The 26,251-nt window shown below is 33.9% G+C and overlaps 1 protein-coding gene across 4 annotated transcripts in view; it reads right to left on the bottom strand.

The window, feature by feature from the left end:
* Positions 1–26,251, bottom strand: part of RapGAP1 (Rap GTPase activating protein 1) — a 651,202-nt gene that overhangs the window by 290,835 nt on the left and 334,116 nt on the right. Inside the window, exon 2 of one of the 4 annotated variants that reach the window (XM_081736846.1) lies at positions 21,134–21,212. The exons of the other annotated variants lie outside the window; for them this stretch is intronic. The gene's annotated coding sequence lies outside the window, so the exon portion shown is untranslated. The remainder of the gene's footprint in view (positions 1–21,133; positions 21,213–26,251) is intronic. 4 annotated transcript variants of the gene reach the window in all.

The raw sequence follows: 26,251 nt of genomic DNA, 5'->3' as shown, positions 1-26,251 counted from the left end.
GTCCCACATCATTATTTTTTTTTTCAAAAAATTGAAATCAAAGAAAAAACAATAAGAATACAATTTTTCTGCGTAATTTTCTAGGAAATAGAAAACAACCCTCAGTAAATTTGTCAATTGTCCTGAAATATTATTATTAATAATAATAATAATAATAATAATAATAATAATAATAATAATAATAATAATAATAATAATAATAATAATAATAATAATAATAATAAATTACAACTTTAACGTTTCACTGTTATGCTCTTTTGGTTATTAAAGGAGATGGACAGTTACTGAAAGTGAACGATCATGGAAAATTTGATTGATTGAAAATGTAGAAGGAAACAGGACCTTAAGAATGAGAACCCTAAGAAAACTCACGGACATTATATCAAGGGTCTACCATAAACTCATTCGGATCGAATCAAAGACCTGTTGCATCAGAAGTGAGAGCTCTACCATTGAACCACCACATCAGAAGATAACTGTCCAGGAAGAGTCACAGGCAATCGAAGCACAAATTCACGTAAAACAATTAAGATGATTTTATTATATCTTCTCCTGCTTATGTTTGCAGTCTAAAATGTCTTTTTAGTAGTGAGAATATGTCTATGAGATGTAGATCTACAGCTTATCCTAGTCATATTAAAACTTTCACCAGAAATAGAAGCCGAATCTCCCGCAAAGGTTGCAATGACAACCATTTCGACACGACGTTACTCCTGAAATAATGTGGCTACTTGGTAACATTTGAGATATAAAATTTAGCTGAAGGTAAAATTAGCTTTACAACAACATAACTGTGGAACCCGTGACATCAGATTCAAGCGTTTCATAAAGCAAAATGGGAAGATTATTCTGATGTAAGTCGTATCTAATGAGCGTATAAAAAGACGCAGTGATAGTATCCCTATCCTGCTAGGCAACCAACAGTACACTTTTGTGCTGCATGGTTGTCTACACCAGTAGTTATCAACATTTTCGAGCCTAGCGTGCTAGCCTCCCCTTGAGTGTATGAGATTGTCCTGAGCACGCCCCCCCCCCCTCCCCGTCATCTTAACCCAATCCACCCATGAACAAAGATAAACGTACGACTTGGACGAAGCAGTTTGAGAACCAGAAAAAGGATATCGACTTTCAATATTAACACAACTCAAAATCAACGATTTCCGACGAAAGTCTCAATCTGAGTAATTTCTCAAATTACAGTAAATAAGATTCCAGAGTAGAGATTGCTACTTGCCCCCAGAATATCTAGCTATGATACTTGTATGGATTAATTGATTTTTTCAGCACTAATTTAATTCAAACTAACATAAATATATCATTATATTATATACCCGTAAGAAATATGTACGTAATGTTGGTTTTCTCGGACTAATACTCCAAAAAGACCTTGAAATAAAGAGCAGATGTACGCCTTGTAATGTCCTAATTGCAATTATTTGCTACACATGTATTTATAAACTATTTTCCTTGTGCTTAATAACTTAATGACCATTTTCACACATATAAGAACAAGCTATAATAGTAACAACTAGTGCGTATCATTGCTCAAGAGAAATTACCAGATAGTGAACAACATTGTATAAAAATCATGGATATTCAGTAGCTGCGCAGCGCTATTATCATGTCTGTACAGTGACTTACATTGATATAACACACTTAACAGGTGTCATAACTATTAAAAAAGTATATGATGTATGATGTAAGTAAACACAATTACATATGCAAAGAAAGTGCGTCCTTGTAGTTAAGCAGATCCGTGGGTTTCACAGCGGACGTACAAAGTTGAGTTTATAATGGTGTAGGTTCTCGTGTCGATAATTCAAGGGCAAATAGTATTCTCAACGTATTTTTTCCGCTATCTCCGTTATCTCTGCTTGTCTGCCCTATTAAACTAACAGCATACACAACTGAGTCACGTGATTAACCTGTCTATTAATTTCATATTATGGTTAAAGCAAAATAGAATATAGAGAAGGATGTGGATTCTCCTTTTTTTTCTTTCTTTTCCAATTCACTAACCAAGTAGCGGCAAAAAAAAAAAAATCTAAAGTTGTGTGTTACTTACGTACTACCGTATGTGATTCTCTATCATCACTGAATTTCACACAGTTGACGAAACAGTTTAATTTCGATAAAATTAAATCATACAATCATGCAATAAACTTAAAGTATAAAAGTGTATTTGTGGGTAAGGAATTACTTGTGGCATTTGAGATCGTTTCTTCAACAAATAAATAACTGACAACGTTTTCTCGAAAAGTAACTATTGCTTGTTTTTCATAAGTGAAAGGAGATAATGAAATGCAACGTACCACAACAGACAATATGAACCTGAAGAAATTTCAGTGTTGCCAGAATAAGATTTCCTCCAAAATCTGATATTTTCCATATGTAGAAGCTTTGCTTTGTATAAACCTTATACCTAAACACAAACAAACTATTTGCTAAGGAAAATAATACATTCATATTAAAAAAAAAAAAAAAAAAAAAAACTACGTGTTACAGTTTCGCCAACTAACACGTATGTAGTTCTTTAAAATGTGAATATATTGTTTTACTCACCAAAATCCAAGTTAAGGCAGCGATTACAGGAATGAACTGAACTGCATTTGATTACGTATCAAGTTATTTTGGAATCCTGTGAACTACTTTTTAAATATCATTATTATTTAATTTTAATAACTGTATGTGAAAACTATTTTATTCATTACAAACTAAATACAGTTATTATTTAAAAAGTAGTTCACAGGATACCAAAACAACATGATACGTAATCAAATGCAGTTGAATTCTTTTCTCTAGTCGCTGCCTTAATTTAGATTTTTTGGGGAAATATTCTGGCAACACTGTAATTTCTATGGATGACAACACTGAAAACTTCAGGTTTATATTTCCTGTTGTAGAATAACATTATCTATGATTGTGGTAAGTTGCATTTCATTATCTCCTTTCACTTATGAAAAACAAACAAAAGAAAAATTGTAAATTTTGTGTTATTTTCAGTAAGTCAGACTCTTAATAACAAATAAGAAGTAATCGGGTGAAAATACTGTTTTTTAAATCAAGATTATTAATAATTTACATCTTTATACATTACAGTATTCATATCAATAATTATGCATTGACGGACTCATCCTTGAACTGTAATTTAAAGTCTCATCCCCGGTTCTCTTCAAGTTAATTAATATTTTCTTTGCTAGTCATATTAGCACCATTAATTAATAAGACTAAAATAAACACACGGAAACGTACAATATGCATTTATTTATTTATTTATTTATTTATTTATTTACCAATCACAATAATGTTTATACAAACATTTTCTTTTAAAGTGAATATAAGTGTGAACGAAAGATTAAATCTTAATTAAAAACAATTTTAATGTGTTAAAGAGAATTCAACTGTATTATAACTGTAAATACACATAATTTAGTAACATTAGCTTCCTTGTTTGTTTTGAAACGTTATCCAAGTTATCCACTTCACATGACATTCGACTGTAAACTGGATTTACACAAAATATCATGTTGTTTTCTTTAATAATGGCTTGTTAAAGATGCAGCCTAAGGACATTCAAATGTTCTAAGTGAAGTTTTGGGACTTCTTTCTTTCTTTCGTTTTTCTTTCTTTCTTTCTTTTTTTTTTCAGTTGTTACATCAGTTGCTGTTGAGTGACTACAGTTTGAAGGAAAATATTCATGTATCGTTATAAATTTTACTGACATATTCATCAATTCTCTCTGCCAATGAAAACGATTAAATAAGTAAACATATCTATCTCTACAAACAAGCAATTTCCAAAGTTCACAAATTTTGTGGAATCGTGTAGTACGAGAGTCTACTCATACACAACGAATTCGGTAATACAGTAAAACTTGTCTTAGCTTGGTTTAGAACGACCAATCAGAATCTTGGAAATGAAAGAGCGATCAAAATATCCAGGTTCACTCTTTTCCCCTCCAAGCTTCTGACATTAACGCTGAATTTGTTAAATTAAATTGGTAAATTATTCATATTAGGCAGTAAATAGGGGAATAGGAATAAAAGTATTGAGAGCTGATTTTTTCTTAACTGTAAAAAAACGAAAAGTTTAGTGGACCAGTCCTGAAATATTGGTTGGCACAGGGAACTGAACGTAAGTTTACCACATCAAAACATGACGCTAATACTAACATTTTGCAGGGTAGGACGTGACTGGTGCCCTCTTATTGGGTCTTGCAATAAGAGAACGCTTAGTTTTGAAGCTGAGTAAGTTCGAAGGTTAATTGTCGGAGAGGAAGGACCAGAAATACCCAAAAATAGAAAATTTACAGGAGAAAAAGTTTGTATTCAAGATGATTTTCTCGTGTAATTTGTACCATGTACTGAAGTGGTGTTTATTTATGGTGATAACCTAACCTAACCTTAAAGTATCCTATAGAACGTACTGGGGTCATAACCTAACCTTAACACTTAACGTGTAACCTCACCTTAACGTAAAGTGATCTAACCTTAAAGTAAAAAAGAAAAACACGTAACCTGACCTAACCTTAACGTAACCAAACATGTGATTGAATATTTTTTTTTTTAATTTTTACTTGTTTATGCATTCGACTTCTACTTAACTTACGCGTTAACTTTCGACTTCTGCAACATATTGGCCAAGTTTGATACATGTACAGAAAAATAAAAGCCACAACAAAAAATGAAGCTCTGAACATTTCAAGAAACATGACTATATAAGAGCAATCCATTTTTTTTTTGTTTTGTTTTTGTTATTGTATTGAAATAATTATTGTGATTTGAACACAAAAATCGAAACAATCGAAACGCCAGATAAATCGCCACACAAAGTTATTCAGTTTGATGCGAGAACTATACAAAAATATTGAAGCTTTGTAGAGTAAAAGCTCTGTATTGTAGATGTATTACTAATGTTAATGGTTTTCAAAATATTCTTTAATGCGTAAAGTTTTATTTTTCTTATAATATATAATACTTAAGTTTGCAGTCAGCTGGATATTTTTAATGTTTGATCCCATATTAAATAGTTATACATATTTAACGCAAAATAACTTAAAAGTATGTACGTACACAACTACTCTTACACGAATTTGGTACGTTCAACTTATCCTTTTTTTTTTAAAAAAAAAAAAAAAAAAAGGAACATATTATCAGAAGTTTCATCTACCTCTGACAACATTGTCATATATTTAGGGTCATTTGTAGTTAGTTTGCAATCGTGTCGTGCCGACAAATATATCAGATATACAACACACACATATACTCGAAAGGATAAGCAAGAAACAGGAATTTATGATGATAATAAGGATGTGCAAATCCGAACCTAGTTCACCCAGTAAGATCTATATAAACACTATATAGCCTATGCGTGGGTTTCATTTTACTTTACTCCCACCATCATCATCATTACTTGTTTCGTAATTATTTATTTGCTCTCTTATTTCCTTAAGCTTAAAATGAGAAAACCAAGAGATGTTAAATCGAATGAAAAGAAATCGTTTCCCAAACAAGAAGTCGCGCATTAATCAAGACGAATGAATCACTGCAGCTCACCAAGCAACGGAAAATGAATCCGGCCCAGGAATGCCTTTGGGTAAAAAGCAAGCCTAGCTTCTCATGTGCAGATGACAGGCAACATGGAGCTGGAGCTCTTCCTGGAGGAAAAGAAGAAAACATCGTTGCTTTCGTCCTTTCCTTCGTCTCATGAAGACGAATCGAACCGGAATAAATATGATATCGATGCGGAGATACCACGTGACGCGGGTTTGTCATTTCTTTCTTTAGTAGTGCTGTAACAGGAAGGAAACGTGATTTCAAAAAGATGCGCACGTGCGCTCTTATAGACACACGCACATACACACACGCATAAATACATATATGCATACACATGATGACACGAAAACTGATATAAGAAGATAACACAGAGCCCCAGGCCCCAAACAACTGAATGCATGAACAATATTTCACCAGGGAAGTCACTATGATGATGTAATATTTTAATACGCACACACACATATACACACACACACACACACACACACACACAGGCCCGTTGACATCGAGTGACATTTTTCTATTACACATCTACATATGGATGCTTTTTTTTTTGCCTCGCTTGCAGAATAGCAGGGAAAAAATCAGTCAAAAATGAGTAGGCTAAGTCATAAATCATTCTCTGAAATTAAATGTCAACTATGATGTTTACGCTTCACAAATACGAATATCGACAACAATTATGGGATATGAAAAGTACACATGCAACACATACAGAAATAGCAAAAGTTAAAGCTTAACCAATTTATTCGAGTATTTCCAGCAAATGTTAGTGTTTGCCCAATTTATTTAAATAATTCCCAGCAGAAGTTAATGTTCACGCAATTCATTCAAGTATTTTTAACAAAAGTCAATGCTTACACAATTTATTCAAGTATTTCTAGCCCATGTTAATGCTTACAAAATTTACGCAAGTCATACTGGCAGAAGTTGATGCTCACATAATTTATTCAGGTCTTTCTACCAAAATTTAATCCTTACACAATTTGTTCAAGTATACCTAGCGAAAGAAGTGTTTACCCGATTATTTTAAGAATTTCTACAAAAGTTAATGTTTACCCAATTTATTCAAGTATTTCTACAAAAGTTAGTTTTTATCCAATTTACGAGCATTCCTTTCATAAGTTAATGCTTATACAATTTATTCAAGTCTTTTTCTAGCGAAGGTTAATGCTTACACGATTTGTTCAAGTATTCCTAGCGAAAGTTAATGCTTACATGATTTGTTCAAGTATTCCTAGGAGAAGTTTATGCTTACACAATTTGTTCAAGTATTCCTAGGAGAAGTTTATGCTTACACAATTTTTTCAAGTATTCCTAGGAGAAGTTTATGCTTACACAATTTTTTCAAGTATTCCTAGCAAATGTTCATGTTTACACAATTTATTCAAGTCTTCTTCTAGCGAAGGTTAATACTTACATGATTTGTTCAAGTATTCCTAGGAGAAGTTTATGCTTACACAATTTTTTCAAGTATTCCTAGGAGAAGTTTATGCTTACACAATTTTTTCAAGTATTCCTAGGAGAAGTTTATGCTTACACAATTTTTCCAAGTATTCCTAGCAAATGTTCATGTTTACACAATTTATTCAAGTCTTCTTCTAGCGAAGGTTAATGCTTACACGATTTGTTCAAGTATTCCTAGCGAAAGTTAATGCTTACATGATTTGTTCAAGTATTCCTAGCAAACGTTCATGTTTACACAATTTATTCAAGTACGTCTAGCAAAAGTTAATATTTACACAATTTATTCAAGTATTCTTAGCGAAAGTTGTTTACCCGATTTATTCAAGTATTCCTAGCAAAATACTTACACAATTTATTTCAAGTATTCTTAGCGAAAGTTGTTTACCCAATTTATTCAAGTATTCCTAGCAAAAGATAATGCTTACACAATTTATTCAAGTATTCTTAGCGAACGTTGTTTACCCAATTTATGCAAATATTCCTAACAAAAGATAAGCTTACAATTTATCCAAGTATTCTTAGCGAACGTTGTTTACCCAAGTTATTCAAGTATTCCTAGCAAAAGTTAATGCTTACACAATTTATTTCTAGTATTCCTATTTTGAGATAAAGTGTAAGATTTCTAATACCAATCGTCTTCAAATTAATTACAAGTGCATAATTTAAAATAAATGAGTTATAGGATAATAATAAGCTGATTTATTATATCAACTACGGTATACGTTATTTTTTTAAACCTGTTTTTTGAATAAATGCAATCAAATCTTTCGTTTAACGTTCCTTCGATATGCTTTCTAACTTTAAAAAAACACAGATGAATACAAATTAATGATCATGGAGAAGAAAATGTGGAAGGAAACGGAAGAGCTCTAGGAACGGTCACAAGTTCAAATGGCTTGGGATAAGACAGGACGTTTTCGCATCAAAGCAAAGTACTACTGTGTCCTATGAACATTTGTAGCCTAATTCCAATATAGCATTGGATGAATCATTCATTTCATCTCCAAATTAACGCTAATGTTTTAATAACATGACTACATATGTACGAAATTACGGTTACCTTTGATTAGACCGAATGATCTACGCGCTCGCCTTCCATTTATATGGTCCTATGTTCATCCAATTCACCCAATGAGTCCAGGTCCTCACTGTTCCTTTAGGTTAGTGATGCTTTCAGGGGGTAGTTTGAGAGGGAATTTGTTTCCCGGAGCTGCGAAATTTCCCCCTGGGCAAATCTCTGATCGTCCTAAATAAGGATTACCAGTCATTTTGCAGTACTATTTTAACTCCCTATGTATTGACCCACCTCGGGAAAAATATCTAAAATCATCAGTACTTCGGTTTTATTCTATTATTATTATTATTATTATTATTATTATTATTATTATTATTATTATTATTATTATTATTATTATTATTATTATTATTATTCAAACTCACCAGCTGAAGTTAATTGGTTAGTTTTAACTTAACGTCTCATTTAATATGAGACACAAACTTACACCTTAACGTGGAATCCAAACCGAAAGAGCTCACAGAAGCTCGAACCCGGCTCTTTCACTACGATGCGTATTCTAGTCATATAGCAAGAAAAAAACACTACACCAATTAAAGGAAACGAGATTTGTATTACATATATTCCCTGTGCGCGGTTTCCATGCTATATTTGACTTTTTTTTTTTTTAATATTTTTTAAAAAATTGGCATTTAAGTATTATTAGTCATTTAAGTATCATATACTTGATTTTCTTGTAGGGAAAAATAAGTGAGGGGTGGGTAAAATATACAAGTACCTATTTTGCATATAGTCCACCCATAATCCAGTAGTAAAGGGCATCAATTTTCGTGGAAAAAACATTAATTTAACGGATTTTACACCTTCGAAATAAAAAAAGAAATTTGTTATTTGGAATAAAACGATTTGCTGTAAATTACCTATTCTACAGTACATTTAGACTGTTTTCAGTAGAGTGTAGTGCATAAAATGTATAAAAGCAGCACATAAGATCGAAGATGAGCTTTAAAAACTCCCAACTGTTTTATATATATACCAAGTTTAATTTATTATCAGATATTAAACGCTGAAGCATGCTTTCACTATAGTTCTAAAATTTACAAAAAGATATAATAACAAGGAATATGGCAATAAAGCATCAATGAATACGCAATCTATGCCGCCACGAGTATCATCCAAAGTGAAAATGAAGTTGCCTCCCACACACAACGCAAGCATACGCAAGTCCTTATCAACTACATCCTATCGTTCCTCAGCTATTGTTGAACAAAGCCGTGAGCAGCCATTTTTTCAGAAGATAGAATCAAAAGAGCGGCACGGGGGTCACATTGTCAAGATACATAAATGTACGGTTTAAAGACAGGAAGGTGTTTCCATATAGCAGTTGAGGGATGTTGCTTGCTGTAGCATTCCAAGCATACGCTTAGAATTCCAGTCACCAGGGGGTGCTGGTGGGGCAATGCTGGAAAAACTGCTATGAAAGTCAAATGAAGGGAATGGGTGCAGGTATTATGGTGCTCATAATTCACCTAAATATATAAGTTGGCTATGAGTTACGGTTAATATGCGAGGTAATTTGTTGTTTCTTTTTCTTTTATCATAAGACGAAGGGCCTGCTCCAACGACAAAAGCTTTCTCCCCCCCCCCTCCTCGAATGTTGTTCCCCACGTTATAATGATTTTCCTCGCATTCCCTTTTTGATGTGTATGTTAGGCATGGGTCTTCGCAGCAAGCAACTGCGTAGTACAACAATGCGTCCTTTCCCACTCACAAAAATATATTGCGTTAATACTGGATTCAATGTCATCTAAATTTACAGCTTGAGCTGAGAATTCATACTATATATATATATATATATATATATATATATATATATATATATATAAAATCTACATCTTGTTGCCTCACATTCATAACACTTCTATCATCTGAATAGCATTGAAATACTTACACAGTCGAAATACCATAGCCAATAGACATCTCTTCTCTTATGATATCTCAAGAGACATTGTTTTATATGAGGGCAATTGCAATGATAGCTTTACAACATTTTCATACACGCGCACTTACAATTTATGCCTTGGTGGAGAAATATTTTTTTTTTTTTTTTTTTTTTTTTTTTAATGGAGGTGTAAAACCATTGAGGAGATGCAAGGGTTCTCTCTACGAGAACAGAACGACTAGAAAACTGCCCTCTAAAGTGATTCCAACAAATTACTATCACCATTGCTATTACAATGTATGATAGTAATATAGTGGTATAAAGTGTGATGGTTATATGCATACTATATAGGTTTTAAGAGGAGTGCAAAAGAGGTAACAACTAAGCTATATAAACGTCATGCTAACACTACATGAAGTTTAAACGGACACACTGTTAGATATCCAGTAATAAGACTCGTTTTCAGGTTTTATAGATATAGCTCATAAAAGTATATACATTTAGTAACGTCTTAGTTTGTTCTTGTAATATAAAACATGTTAGTGTTATAAATTTAATCAGGTCCAGCAAGTAACTACAATAACATACAAAAATGAAAGTGACTATGTTTGTGGTTTGTGACTTAATCACTCTTTACCAATCTCGGTCAAATTTTCAACATAGATGAGGTTCAGGTTTAGGATTCTTTTTATTTTATTTTATTTTATTTTATTTTATTTTATTTTATTTTATTTTATTTTATTTTATTTTATTTTTTTTTAGTATTATTTCACTTTCACGGTACAACTTAGGAGAGGGAGAGGGGGAGATATACATATAAAAATGATCAAAAATGATCGATATTAGTGTCGAATCTATAGTGTTTGACCGCTGGTACATCTATTAAATTTAGTGGTACGGTAAGTAGAAAAGATTGAGAACCGCTGATTTAGAAAATTTCCCAAAACTGTACTGCTTTCGTCGTTAAGTCACAAATGGGCTTAAGGATAGTTTGCAATTTTCTATGCAACCGACAATAAATACGTTTTTTTTTTTCCTACAGGTCACAAATACAAGAAATACTTAGATGCAGAAACTTGTGTACATGTACTGACAGTAGTTGGTTTAAACAACACATTTACATACTTGCCTTATCTACATTGTATATACAACAATCCAAAGAAATTAATATACGTTATTGCATGAATACAACTACACGTGATGTACATACACACTTGAGTGCATGATTGAATGCTACTGTATGAGCAGAGAAAAGAAACTTTGTACAGAAATTTGTATACGCTAGGGAATGACAAGGAAGAAATAGCATATGGTGAATGTCAGTTGCTATTTCTCTTTTGTTATGTGCGCAGTAATCTCTTGTTTTTCCTTCAATGTCATACCGATTTTGACAAGTGTTAAATATACACTTACGTTACGGAACAAGCTAGTGGACGATATAACTCAAAGCAAACAACAGCCAGGGTTCGATCCTCGCTGTGAGCACTTTAGTTCGGATTCCATGTAAAAAGGACATTACACTCAACATTTGTCTCTCCTTGTATAAAATACTCTGTGTCACTTCCCAATACAGTAATAAACCTATTACTTTTATATAGAGTTTATTTCACCTCTCTCTCTCCCTTTCGTTTATAAAATCTTTCCATAAAGTTTGTTACATGATTTATTGCACCAAAACATTTCGGGGATGAGGGTATCACTGATCTGTAATGATGAATTTAGAAACAGATCGAGCTAGAGATCACCAAAATACCATCCTATATTCTAAAGCTATTGAAACATGATGTGACGAGGGGGAAATCAAAGTAACACGAACAAGCCGTACTTATTACAAAACTTGTACTTTTCATTATGTACTCAAGCAGTTTGTATCTCCTCTGCAAACCTCAACAGTATGATGTATGCAGAAGTTTTAAAACAGTAAAACTTTGCACCGAAAATGTCTCAAACTACATTTTTCAAGTTGTTCTGAACTTTCAATGTACAGAAGTCTCTTTCAAACATACCCTTAAAAAAAAAAAAAAAAGGAAGATACGTGAAAATATGAATAGAACAGAATTCGAAATATGTTCTACCGCCTAGGTATTTACACATGAACTCACAGATTTCTCTAATTTTTGTCCTTATACTTCAACTTAAAAGTTGTAATTTTGAATAGTGACGTCGAAAAAACTTTACAGAACTACTTTTTTTTTTTTATATTTGTTTAATGTTAAATAAGTTTGGTTGGTCTTTTCATTATATCATAAAAGAGGTTATTAACCATGTTTAGAAAATATACAGGAAAATATAGCCTACTGAAAAAGGTGCAATTGAACTCATTCCTTTTATTTTAAAAAAATGACAGAAAAATATGTAAAATGTTAAATGAACAGTTATTCTGGCGAAGTTCTGACTCTGTACTTTCTTATCATCGTGGCTGTACCAGAAAGGCATCAAGATATTTTATTCTTCGTATAGCTGAAAATTTCGTACGTGGTATTACCTTTTATTCCCTCTCCAGATATGGCCTCCTCCATCAAACCCTTACACACATAATAGTAAGTACTGATTCTACTATTGGCTGAAAGCAATATAGACCCTGTTTATATCAAAGTTTATTTAAAGACAAATGTGTCAGAAATAAGCGATGCATATACCTTGGTAACTTGTCGAAAATAAAGTAAGATGATTTACTGCCAAGATTGTGTATGCTATGTGCCGTATTTGCCAAGGATTAAGACTAAGACGCACCCCCAATTTCTGCATTCAATTTCACTGCATATTATAAAGATTATTTTTAAAAGTTATATTTAGCACGAAATATAATGGGGAGCAAATGCTTAACTAAATGTAAATTCATACGCGCGTCTGGAAATATCTATAGCCCAGAATAGCTTCTAGCTCTTATAGTTTTTTTTTCTTTCTTTATGTAGATCAACATTGAAACCGGAAGTTGTAGTGGATTTGTCACTTCTGGTTTTAGAAGAGAGTTAAGGATAGAGCTGAAATGTATTCTTGAGATGCTTAACCGATTGCAGGAAACCGCATCTCGCTATCTATTACCGTTTTGCTCTAAAATAATCGTGTATAAACCAGAAATGATGGATTTTTTTTAACACTTCCGGTTTGAATATCGCTTTCATCTAGGAACTCTATTCCTAACTTTTGATCCTCTATAACCTGGCCAAAATTCCAGGCCAACTGGCCAAGTGATTCATCAAGTCTGGTCTCCTGGAGGATGGAACCTGCAGCTTGATGCCATCAGAGAACAGCTGCAGTAAATCCACATTACACCTTTGGAGAAGTGGTCAAGGAACTCTACACTACTCATTCGACTGTTGACTCTCATAGTATGTAATATAAAATACTGTAAACAACATAGTTAGGACAATATGTTTCACTCGTCCAAACAACCTTTAAAGAGCGTTTAGGTGAAGTGTTAATTTGAAGAGAAGCAACTGAATTATTGTACTTAAAAAAGAAATCTGAAAAACGTGAAAAATACCGTGTTTTTATTTTTAAAAAACTTCACAACAAAAAAATACGTTTCTTTTTACGACACTTCAGAAATTATAAATAAACCGATTACTTGCAAATTATATTTACTGTGTTACTGAACTGTACGTAGCTGGAATACTATTGCTACCCGTAAGGAAACAAACTAAAACATAATCAAACCATACGAATTAGAAACACATATTGAAATTAAAATAATTAAAACTTCTGTATTGAAGTATAAGATGCATAACATGTTTTTGGACTTATTCTCAAAGGAAAACAATAGACTGCGCCCTATGCGATCACGAATACGATATATAAGTTCTCTAATTCAATTTTGGGAAATCAAAATCTTCGAATTTCTCATTTACAGCTCTCTCCACTGGCCTAGTAGCTAATACGCGCTTGGATTCAATTCCCAGTGAGAGTGCTTTAAAACTTGAACGCATTGCGGTGGTTCGGATTCCAACTTAAAACTATAGGTTCATGTCTCATATAGTTCCGGTGCCGAAGAGGGACACTAAACTTGAACAAACAAAGAAATTAACATTTCCTTCTTGAGCTTTATCAACATTAAATTATAATGCAAAATATCTCTTCACTGTTAAATGATTCACGAACGCACCAAACACTCTCATCATGTTATTCCTCCAAACAAGAGACAAAAAAGTCATCTGGAAGAAGTTGACACATGAACAGAGAAAGTGTCAGACTGACAGATGGTGGACACCACGACCTTTGACCGCTAAGCAAGAAAGAGAAAGGTCGACCACAGCCACGCAGAATAGATTACCATTTCCGTATAGAAGAGGAAGGCGCAGGCGACAAATAACAAACAGATAATCTCATCGACAATATTTATTTGAGCAGGCAGGACGACACGCCATTTTTTAAAAAAAAATTTAACTCCTTTTTGACTACGTAAAAGCGTTTCCTTTTTTCCCTCTTTCTTTTATCTGGTGTCGTTCATCTTTTCAGGAGAACTTAATTGGAAGCCAAGGAATGCTCATTTATTACGACTGAAGAGCAGACCTTTTACTCTTTCTCTTTCGTTGAATGCAGTTATAAAGTTGTTTACGCTAGAACTTCCGTACCTTACCTCTATTGGCCTACAGAAGGACACGTTTTCGTCAGGGCATCCACGTGTATGAAATATATACCTGTAAGATTGTCTTTCAGTGTCCAGCTACTTAATTATATATATCTAAAGAAGAAATAACAAATAGACCATCATTAAATTTAATAAAACAATATGAAACAATACAAATGTAAAAAGTGCGTTCCTGTTAGGGAAAATCAACAATAGACATTACCTATCACTGAACAGTATATGTTTTTATTGTAAATCTATATACCACAGTATGTAAATAAAACTGACAGTGACTATGTTTGTGACTTAATAACTCTTGAACCATCCGACCGATCTCGATCAAATTTTCAACATAGATGAGGTTCGAGCCTGGAATGGTTTTTATAATTTCACTTTGACAGTGCACGTTAGAGGAGAGGGAGGATATATCGAAAATTACCGATATTAGTGTGGAATTCATAGTTTTCGGGGTCGCTAAGATGAACAGTGACACTTCCGATGCCGTTAAAATCCAAATTCAGTCCCACAACTTGGGTGAAGGGAAGGGGGAGATATACAAAAATGATAGAAAATGGCCGATATCAGAGAGTACTTCGGTAATAGTAAAAAGAGACTGACCTACGGAACATATTATTAATTTTTCTTGTTTTAATGCAACGAAGCGGGTAATTGAAGCTAGTAAATAAATAAATAATCCATCCCAACAGAATACAAATTATTAATTGTATCTGACCAGCAGCGAACGACATATTTTTTAACAAAACAAAAGTTAATTTTTCTTCAAAACAACACATGACATTTTACCCTTAACATTGTTTTGTTCAGTTCAGTAAGGTGTATCGAGTTATGTGTGTTTCATCTCTGGACATTCTTTTTTTTTTTTTTTTTTTTCATAAATACTGATAATATTGAAGAATTAATTTGTTATGACTGAAAAAAAAATCAATGAGCCCAGAAGAGCTAAATCTTACTTTCGAAGTAGAAAGTGGACACTTATACCGGTATATCTTATATATAACAAAGCAGGTACTTTCAAATACCTAGGATCAATGTTAACAGAATGTACAGGAATATTATTTAACTGTGACACAGTGACAAAAATATTTGTCAGTGTTTCATTGTAATTTTACTAAACCCTTACAGTATACAATGTATCATTCTAATTAGTATTATTAATATGATGACAACAATATTCATTATAATTTCTAGGATGAGTGTGTAAGTACCTCCAAAATTATCTACAAAGAAAGACAATATTCTTCAGTACTAATGTACATATAGTGTTATCTCACACTGCCACTGGTTGTGAAAGAACGTGTAAAGAAACGTGACTCTGTGTCTCGAGGTAACTTGAGATTTCGATGGTCGTACCAAGAGCAAACTAAAGTTTTCGGAGATATGTCACTTTACACACACACCTGAGAATCGTTCCAGCCATATTGTACATCTTTTCATTAAGTTTTAGCATTCTTCAATGCATTACAACTAACAACAACATTAAATGATTTAATTATAATTATTGCATTAATTATTGCATGAATTAAATATAAACTTATTATCATGAGATTCCTTCGAATAATTTATTGTCTACCTTAGCGGTTATCCATAATAACTTGTGTAGATGGACATTATCACTAGAACCAATATTTTCTCAGTAACGAAAATTACTATTACAAAATAAATAGTTTTACTTTTTTTCTTATCGGGTAGTAGAAAAAACAAAAACACTTCTTATTAAGTAATATTATATGCTATCGTTAGAGCCTTTTGTATTTTGCAATACGTTCTGGCATTTTGTAATACTATTGTGTATTGCAATTTGTTCTGACTTTGGAGTGCTTTGGATAGACACGGCTAATGATGTCACATATGGTTTTACTGTGTATATACTACACGAAAAACACTGTAAAGCGTAAAAAATTCTAATTTTCTTTTAGCGCTTGTTGGTATATATATTTTTAAAAAATCGTGCCTTTTATTTAAACTATGGATTTTGTTTCACATAACACATGGCGTGAAATGTTTATTCACGCGTGGTGACTGATAGTCGCTCGTATAGACAGATAATCTACGCCAGCTTCCTACAGGAAAGCACTTACTCACGAGCCATAATAGCTCCCCTGTGATGATCTTCAATTATAAAATTAATCACTATGAGAGAGAGAGAGAGAAGCTCTCTTTGTTATGGTTCATGAGAACCTCTCTCTTTGAGATGAGTGATGCCATAGAAACTGCATTGCGGCAATGTTTGAGTAGCAATTATCTCATTAGCTATGGTTATGTTACTAATTAGTTCATGCACTTTCTTTTTCCTTCTTATCTCGTCATGCTGAATTAAAGAAACTTCATGTATATACAATGCAAGATCTAATAAAAATCAAGTATGACATAACAGGACTGCGTGCGTGATATTTGGAGTTGAAATCAGAAATCAATATACTCACATAAACTTTCAATATAGATATTCAGATATCGAACAATCGAAAATATCGGTAATTTCGATATTTCATAATTTATTTGATTGCTTATTTGGTGTCGTTTTCCTGTATTAAGACTCTTCGCTCAGTTCACACTTTTTTTTTTTAAATTTTAGTGAGTAATTTAAAGACAATGAAGGATGTTTTTTTTTTAATGTAGAAAGCGTGAGCCCGGTAGTGGCGGATCTAGAAAGTAAAAACTGGGGGGGGAGGCAGCCAGAACCCAGACAATAATAGGTATATCATGAGTTTACCAGAAGGTAAAAACTGAGGAGAGCTGCCAGAATACAGACAATGATAGGTATATCACAAGTTTACTATAAACTTTAAAAAATATATAAATAATATCTTAAATTATTTTTGTCCCTCAAAAAGCTGGGTGGGTTCCCGCGGTCTAGATCCGCCACTGATGCCCAGTGGTATCTACAAAAATGTCATTAAATAAACTAATAAATGTTTTCAATGCTTTTCTTGTAGACCAAGAATGTTCTTGCGGATGCCCAGTTCGTGACGTCCTAATTGCGAGGTACCCATATTTCATGCACTCTACGCACGGTTCTGACAAGTAAACCTTACGTTTGGGTGAATCGAGTTGCTGGCTGAGACACATATGAGAAAGTAGTACTAAAAGTGGTCAGTATTTCAGTGAAGTTGTTGGTGCGAAGCTCCAGGGATTTAGAAGATACAGCTACCAGAACATCACATGGAAGTAAGAATAGTCTTCATACAGTTGGAGGTAAAAGCTCTGTAAGACCTCTTGTAACGACAAAAGGTGAATAACAAATATATGGGTACATATTAGGACTAGGGGGAAGTCATATAGTAAGGGTATACCTGACGGCGGCCATCTTGAAATCCGCCATTTTGAATTAAGGTTAATTTTTGAAAATAGGAATAGGGCCATGTGATACATGATTTAAGGCGCAAATTTAATCAGAAGAACAATGGTGACGTTAATTTTGATTTACGCGCAATTGGTAAAAAGTTACAGGGAAATTAAATATTGTTGCAGCATATGTATTAGTCCTTTACCCCACCTTGTAAATTTTATGTTAATGATAATAATTAAATAAAAAGCAGGTGGACAAATATTAGATCTATGGTAAGAGTTGCCTTGATGGCGATCATGTTCAAATCCGCCATTTTGAATCAGACAAAAGTTTTAAACAAAACGCATAACATTGACACCTTATTAATAGCAAATTTTACCATAAATCCAACGGTATACCCATTTTTGCTTTATCATTAACCAGCATTTGTTATCGCATAAACAAGTTGCTAATTTAAGGAAAAATGACCAAAGTGGAATTGAGTCATAATTGAACTTGGGTCTTTCTTCCAGAAAAGTCCTCAATTAGTACAATCAATATGTAGTTCAGAAAAGTATGCATGACTTGCACAAATGCTCTGCTCACAGTGAGCACACCTGACAAAGGCAATCGAGTTACACTTGACACATTTGTCGTTAACAATTTCGTCAAAGCAGTAGTCGTAAGGAGCGATCCATTTAATTTTGTGCTGGTTAATGATAAAGCAAAAATGGTTATACCGTTGGAGTTATGGTAAAATTTCCTATTAATAAGGTGTCACTATTATGCGTTTTGTTTAAAACTTTTGTCTGATTCAAAATGGCGGATTTGAACATGATCGCCATCAAGGCAACTCTTACCATAGATCTAACATTTACCCACCTGCTTTTTATTTAATTATTATCATTAACATAAAATTTACAAGGTGGGGTAAAGGACTAATACATATGCTGCAACAATATTTAATTTCCCTGTAACTTTTTACCAATTGCGCGTAAATCAAAATTAACGTCACCATTGTTCTTCTGATTAAATTTGCGCCTTAAATCATATATCACATGACCCTATTCCTATTTTAAAAACTTAACCTTAATTCAAAATGGCGGATTTCAAGATGGCCGCCGTCAGGTATACCCTTACTATATGACTTCCCCCTAGTCCTAATATGTACCCATATATTTGTTATTCACCTTTTGTCGTTACAAGAGGTCTTACAGAGCTTTTACCTCCAACTGTATGAAGACTATTCTGTACTTCCATGTGATGTTCTGGTAGCTGTATCTCCTAAACCCCTGGAGCTTCGCACCTACAACTTCACTGGTGTACTGACCACATTTAGTACTACTTTCTCATATGTGTCTCAGTCAGCAACTCGATTCACCCAAACGTAAGGTTTACTTGTGAGAAACAGTAAGCATTTCTTGTAATAGAATTTTACGAATACTATCTGTTTTACTTTATTTTTTATATATTCTTAATTTTTCTTTAAGTTATTAACAACAAAATCAAAAAGACGGGATAAATTTAGCGAAGAGCCCTAATTGTGTATGAATCGAGAACGTAAACATGAGTTACAAATTTTCAAAACATCTCTAGAGCAAATTGTTATTTAATTGATTACAGAAAACCGCTTCTTGCTTCCCTTATCGTTTTTGCTCTATGTAGATCAATATTGAAACCGGAAGTTGTGGTGGACTTATACCACTTGTGGTTCTAATAGAAAGTTAAGGATGGAAAGTAAACGTATTCTTGGGATGCTTAATCGAATGTATAAAACCGCTTCTCGCCAACTATTTATCGTTTTTGTATATAGTGATCAAAATAAAAGCAAGAATTGGTTTATTTCTATTACTTCCGGTTTGAATATTCACTCCATCAACAAACTCTATTACTAATAATTCACTATTTACACACTGGCCAAACTTGGTGATGATTCATCAAGTACAGGGAGGGATTGGAAAGTTCGTGGTCTGACTAGGAAGGAAGCAATTATTTTATGTTTGTATGCATTAGCTGCGTAGCTATATCCGTTGGTAGTCACTGTGTAAAATTTCATTTCTCTATTGTTTCAGGTGAGGAGTTTATAGGGCACTAAGTCGGAGGAAGTGACGGAAATTTCGTTTTACCAGGACAATGCGCGCGTTCACCCGTCCCTTGCATCCATGGCAGAAATTCATTTCTGTGGGTTCAAACTGTTGCCGTACCCGCCCTATTCACCTGATCTCGCCCACTCGGATATTCACTTGTTTAGAAACATGAAAAAGTTTTTGGAGGTTCAGCAATTTTCTTCGGATGCAGAGGAGAAAATTGTTGTACTGGGATATTTTGCAGGGCTCGACGAATCTTTTTTTTTTTTTTTTTTTTTTTAAGTGGTATAGAAGCGTTACCCGAGAGCTGGCGTAAATGTATCTCAGACGAGGGGGATTACGTGGAAGAATAAAACATAACTTATCAAAATATTTTCTAATTTTGTAGGTCAGGCCACGAAGTTTCCAATCCACCCTCGTAGTTCTTGACATATTTTGTTTCCCGGACGGACGGGCGGTCACATGGACATTATAACTAAACATATAAAGGGGTACACTAAACTAACAAATTAGCCAGACAATTGATTTATTCCAACCCGTAACTGAAGATTGTTTTTAGTAATTTGTGTATAAATATTAATTCATGTAAAAGACCGCATAACATTATGGTATTCTCTACATAAGTTTAAAATATAATTTTAGAAAAGAATTATTATCCTACTAATAATATATGCGGAAGCAGGGCCGGATTTCCCAATAGGCCCGGTAGGCCCGGGCCTATGGGCGCAAGCTCCCAGTGGGCGCACGGCCGAGAGAAAAAAAAATAAAAATATCTAGAAATAAAAATAAATAGCCATAATTTAACATATTTTTTGAATTGATTTTAAAAAATCAGGCTAATAAAGCATTCTGATTTTGAAGTTCATTGGAACAAATAATTTTTGGTAAAGTTCACCAATCTTTTGTTAATACATTAAGGTATTTTGTTAAGCACAGAAGTAAGTAAATTTCTCAAAAAAACTTGCAATGATAAAATTGCATCGTGGAGTGGTGTTTAAGCAATTAACATATAGGCCTGATATAATTTTTTAATAAAAGTTTTTAGGAAAGTAACTTTAACCAGGCTAGGGGCGGAAAAAATTATTGGGCCTAGGGGCGCCAAAATGCTAAATCCGGCCCTGTGCGGAAGCGAATATTGCAACGAACAAAATAGTTACCATATGGCATATAATATAAATTATTCTTTACATTAAAAAAAAAAAATACATTACACTTTGCCTCCAAAATTGTAGCCTCATTCTCTACAAATGTCATTCGCTCAGTGATGCCAGACACAAGCAGGAAACTCACCTGAAAAAAAAAAAAAAGAATGAAATTCAATTAATATATACATATATTAAAGCTGAAATTTCCTAGCGGTAGCTTACAAATTACATTAAACACTTAACACCCACACATTTTATGTTTGTGTGTTAATATACGAAAGATTGAGTCAGAGTTGCCTGTCTTTGCTTTTATAGAAACAGAAAAGGATGGACAAACTGGAAGAAGTAAAGGATAGGAAACTGTTCATCCGTAAACAACGATATTTCAATATTTTAATAATATACACAAAAATATTCCCGGAGATATTATATTTTCATAGGTAATATAGACATATCGCAAAACAGTGGCTGCGAGGGAATATGATGGTTTCATTGGCAGAAAACCTAAATATCTAGATTCTTGGTTTTTTCACCAACCATGAGAATATATGGGAACAACAACGTATCCGTGAGTTTTTCCGGAGTTATTCCGATTCCTCTAGCTTCTTTCATTCTGGCAGCAGGACAGTTCTCACCGCAACATGGCATGCCTATATAAGAGCTTGATATATTTATATGACCTGAATTCATCATACTGGGTTAAAAAAAAAAAAAAAAAAAAGCAATCCCCAGCTAAGCTAAAGATAAATTAGGATATGTGGGACCTAGGTTTCCTGAATAAGCTTAGATAACTTCAAAGGTTTCATTCTCGTCCAGCACTAGGTTCCTTCCTATTCCTGTCACCACTCAGTCACATACGCACTATTTTATTATGATATTTGTGTGCTGACATTCTGTCGTATCTTTTAAAGGTAAAATGCTCATGGCCAAAAATTATCGATGGTACTTAGGTTATATCAATTTGCGGTAGTTGCAGTGTCTGTCTCAAGTTAGTTCCAGCTTTATTACACCTAACGAAAGAAAAAAATGTCCAGAAACTATTTCGTTTGACTTTTAGTTTGACCGGACATAACTAGTTCATGTAACACGGAACTTTTATTAATATTAACAATAACAACCGTTTAGTAACAGTAGCCTCAAATGACCAATAATACAAAACTTTTAGATTAAAAAAAAAAAAAAAAAAAAAAAAAACTTTCAACTGCTAGTAGACCAAAAAGTCCATAACTAGCATTTTGCGACATGCAAACATAGTCATAGCCGGCCATGTTGTTGATAAAAAATAAAAATAGCTCTCGACGCTCGGTGCGAAATAAAATATAAGACCCCAGAGTGCAGTGGAATAACAACAACCAGGACCAGCTCAACAGCGCTCTCCACGTCGTAAAAGCAGGCCATTTACTTCATTTCCATATCAGACAAACAACACAATGCAATGTTACTTTCCGCACAAAAGTGTCATAACGCTCTCATCGATTGGCATCCCAGATAAAAGACTCAATGAGTTAAAATGGGTGGAGTGCGTGGCGATGTCAAGGCGACACACAGCATATGCAGGTGGAGTCAGGATATAGAATTTGTACAAACCCAGTTTTTCCTTGTCATCCATTTTCTGCTTTGTTATTGCTTTCTTTTTATGCACGTGCTATTTTTTTACTCGTTCTTCTGTAAGTAATGCGGTACTAGGTATATGTTTGTTGTGTAATGCAGCGAACAAATGAAAACGGTTCACAGTTTAAAAAAAGAGATGAGGGTAAAAAATTTGAGCAGACATTATTATTACACCTGCTCGCTTGTTCTCTTGTAGTACATTATCTCTCTGGAACTGCGCGTTTTTCTATGGCACAACTTGCATACAGAGACAGATACAAGTGTTCATATGCAACTTAATAGTTGGAAGATTTAGCTTTGCATAGTGAAAAAGTGAGGATGACTGACCTAATTCTAGATTTATCTCACCTCATGAAACTCACTATCTTCTCATCCCTAAATACATTTTCCTAAATTTGAAATTAAGCTTCTTTTCTCGCCTTCGAGTGAAAATTTTTCGCCCCTATATTGAAAATAAAATTTATAACAATTGATTTCTTTACTATTATAAAAAGACAACTGAACCAAGAATCGAGTCCAGGTAACCAACTTACCATTATGGTCCAGTCGTACGCTTTTTCAATCTTTATATGTAACTGAATTCGCACCTAAACAAGAATTGATGTGATATAAAATCGGTTATTTCCTCCATTTATAAAGTTTACAGCAGTTATTATGTGCTAAGGGTAATTATTTAATTTATCGTCATAGATTTTCAGGTCCCTTGCCATTATTTTGGACTTCCTGGACTGGATTTTGATCTTTTAAGTCAGGTAATTCTTCAGTTATCTTATAATGTTGAGTTAATACTAAACCACCTGACTTTTAAGTAATCACAATTAAATTTGAATATTTTAGTTTATTAAAAAAAAAAAAAAAACGAAAATGACGTTAAAAATCTGATGGCCTAATATAAGCTCTAAAACCATGCTCTAGTTACCACTGCATTATGGAAATGAAAAGGAATTCTACACTGACGTTCCACCAGAAGCATTTAGAATCGAAGTAGAATTGCCGGGACATCGAATAGCTTTTCTAAAAGGTGCTGCAGCCTCACACGAATCGAACGCCAAGTCAGTTCCTGCATCCATTTTGGTAAATGCCTCCAAGAAGCCACTCGTCCTAGATGGATGAATGTGTTCTCTTTCCCTCCTCTTTCTTCCACTCTCTTTTACACACACATACGTACTGAAAAAAAGTGAGCGTTTGCCTGTAGTGCATCTCACGGTCCAAATGGCTCCCATGGAAAATTCAAGAAGTACGGAATTCCGTTAGGAAGCAATTCAAAGGAAAGGGAAAAAATGTTTCGGACATTATTTTGCAATTAGAATATCATTGATCCGTTACTATTTTCTTTTTCTTTCGTCACCTGTTACAATCGAAATGACATTCGATTACTCCAGTGTGGTTTTAAAGGGATTGCAACATATTTACCATAGAATTATATTTTCAAGTAATGTTTGGAAGTGTGATCGCATATATAAAATATACTCTTAATGTCGCAACAGTTACATACATTTGCAGACTGTAGTTGAACAGTCTTCCTACAGTTTGAAATGGAATCCGAACTGTACGCACCCTACAGGAATCGAACTAAAAGGTGATAACTAGTGCTAGGATTTTTAGGTGCCTACATGTTTTGTTTAGACCATGAAAGGGTTCTCATAAAGCACACATTGTATCAAATGTTGTCTCCGAATGAGAACAGAGACAATTTCCCAGAAATTTTCCCTCCTCCTTAGACCCTTTTCCCCTGAATCTACCCCTAATCCCCTTTTCTTCCTCTCTTATTCATTGCAGCATTTTAAAATCTTCAAGAAAAAATATAACAATTTTTATTATGAATATTCTTTAAATAACCAGGTTTTTGAAAATGAAATTTACAAGATTATAATACTAATTTGTGTGTCCACTCAATAAGGCAAAACCCGGCAGGAGCTCATTTGGTTCGGATTCCACGTTAATCAGTAAGTCCACGTCTCATATAGCCTTGCTGCTGAAAGGGACGTTAAACTCAAAATCAACTCAACTCAATAAGGCAAATCACTAAGTCTTCAAGTGATATCCCGAGAAATTAACCCGAATATCAGTACCGAGGGGAGTGTTTTAAGAAAGCACTGTATTGAGAAAATCTTTCTTTCCATGAAACGTACCACGATTTTGCCCATTAGGCTAAAGGAAACGGATGATTAAAGCAAGTGAATGATGATGTAAGAATTGGTGGAATGAGAATATAGGAGGAAACGGGAGTACCCTGAGAGACCTCACGAATATAGGATGCTGTCCACCACGAACTTATTTGTCCAGGGCTCAAACCACGGACCCCACTGAATCGCCGTGGCCCCCTGTATTGAGAAACGAATCCGTACAGGAGTATTTGCAGGACTTCGATGTGTAAAACCACAGGCACAACTGGACAGATATATTTTGATCATTTTGATGTTTCCTCTCACAGATAAGGAAAATAAGCTCATGTTATGCAAGATGTATTAATTGGAGAATACTAATGCCAGTACAGTGTCTGATGGTTACGAACCAGGCATCCGGTATACGGTTTTTGTAGTTAATTCTTTCGCTGCCACCTTGATTTCAGTACCCCAACTCAATGTGCCACCTACACTTTTGAAACATTTTAGCCTTTTACAACAAACTAGCCACATCCAGCGGAAACCAAGCACACTACATAAAATGACCAGGCCAACACTGTGTGCGACCAGAGTATAAAAGCTCTATATACCTGCGTGCCACTTTACAGAGAATACCTACAATAAGAACTACCTCTTGATGACAAAAGGCGTCAATGACGCACAGCAATATGTATGAATGACGCCATATGGCAACGAAAACAACTAAAATCTATACTCCTAAAGTTGGAGGATTTAACAAGTTTTGCATATTCCCATCACAGGGTTGGAGAGTCCATTTAGCTAATGAATACAATATTCCGAATCAGCTCATCTTCACCCACGAAGAAAATTCTTCTGAAAAACCCCAAATCACATTGTTGTCTACAAAGAAACCACAGACTTAATCCTTCTAATTTCTCGTTCACTAATGTTAATCGCTGGGGATCATGGACTGAACGTGTTGCCTTCGAGTTTGAGAATGTTGACAAGATCAACCAGTTTGTGCTTTCTCTGATGGCTTAGCGAACAAACAAAAAAAGTACTTGAAATTCTCCAGAAACATTTGAACGTTGTCGGATTTACAATATCTATCCAGTTCCCATTCAGAGTTAACATGAAATTTGCTCATTGTTCTCTGTGCATACCTATACAATATGAGGAAGTTTTAACACTTAAAAAGACGTTTTATCTCAAAATAGAAACATATTTAGAGAGAGAGAGAGAGTTATACTCTAGAAATGTCCGTTGTTTCTCTTAGCTTGTTTTCAATTAGAAAAGAGTACTCGTCAAAATAGCTGTGGGAAATAATCCCTTTTATGCACTATTTCGTCTCATTTTTAACACCCTTTCCCTCCCTTTTTTTTAAAATAAAAATTGCCTCTAACAACCCTAATCCTGGTGATAACGTTAACCATTAGCTACGAATGAGCATGCATTTAGAAAGTTACCAAAAAGAAAAGAAAGAAAT

This window comes from Thermobia domestica, chromosome 13, assembly GCF_964235325.1.
Source record: "Thermobia domestica chromosome 13, izTheDome1.hap1.1, whole genome shotgun sequence".
NCBI classification, from domain to species: Eukaryota; Metazoa; Arthropoda; class Insecta; order Zygentoma; family Lepismatidae; genus Thermobia; species Thermobia domestica.
The sequence above is the reverse complement of the archived record's forward strand: the minus strand, read 5'-3'. Positions and strand labels throughout refer to the sequence as shown.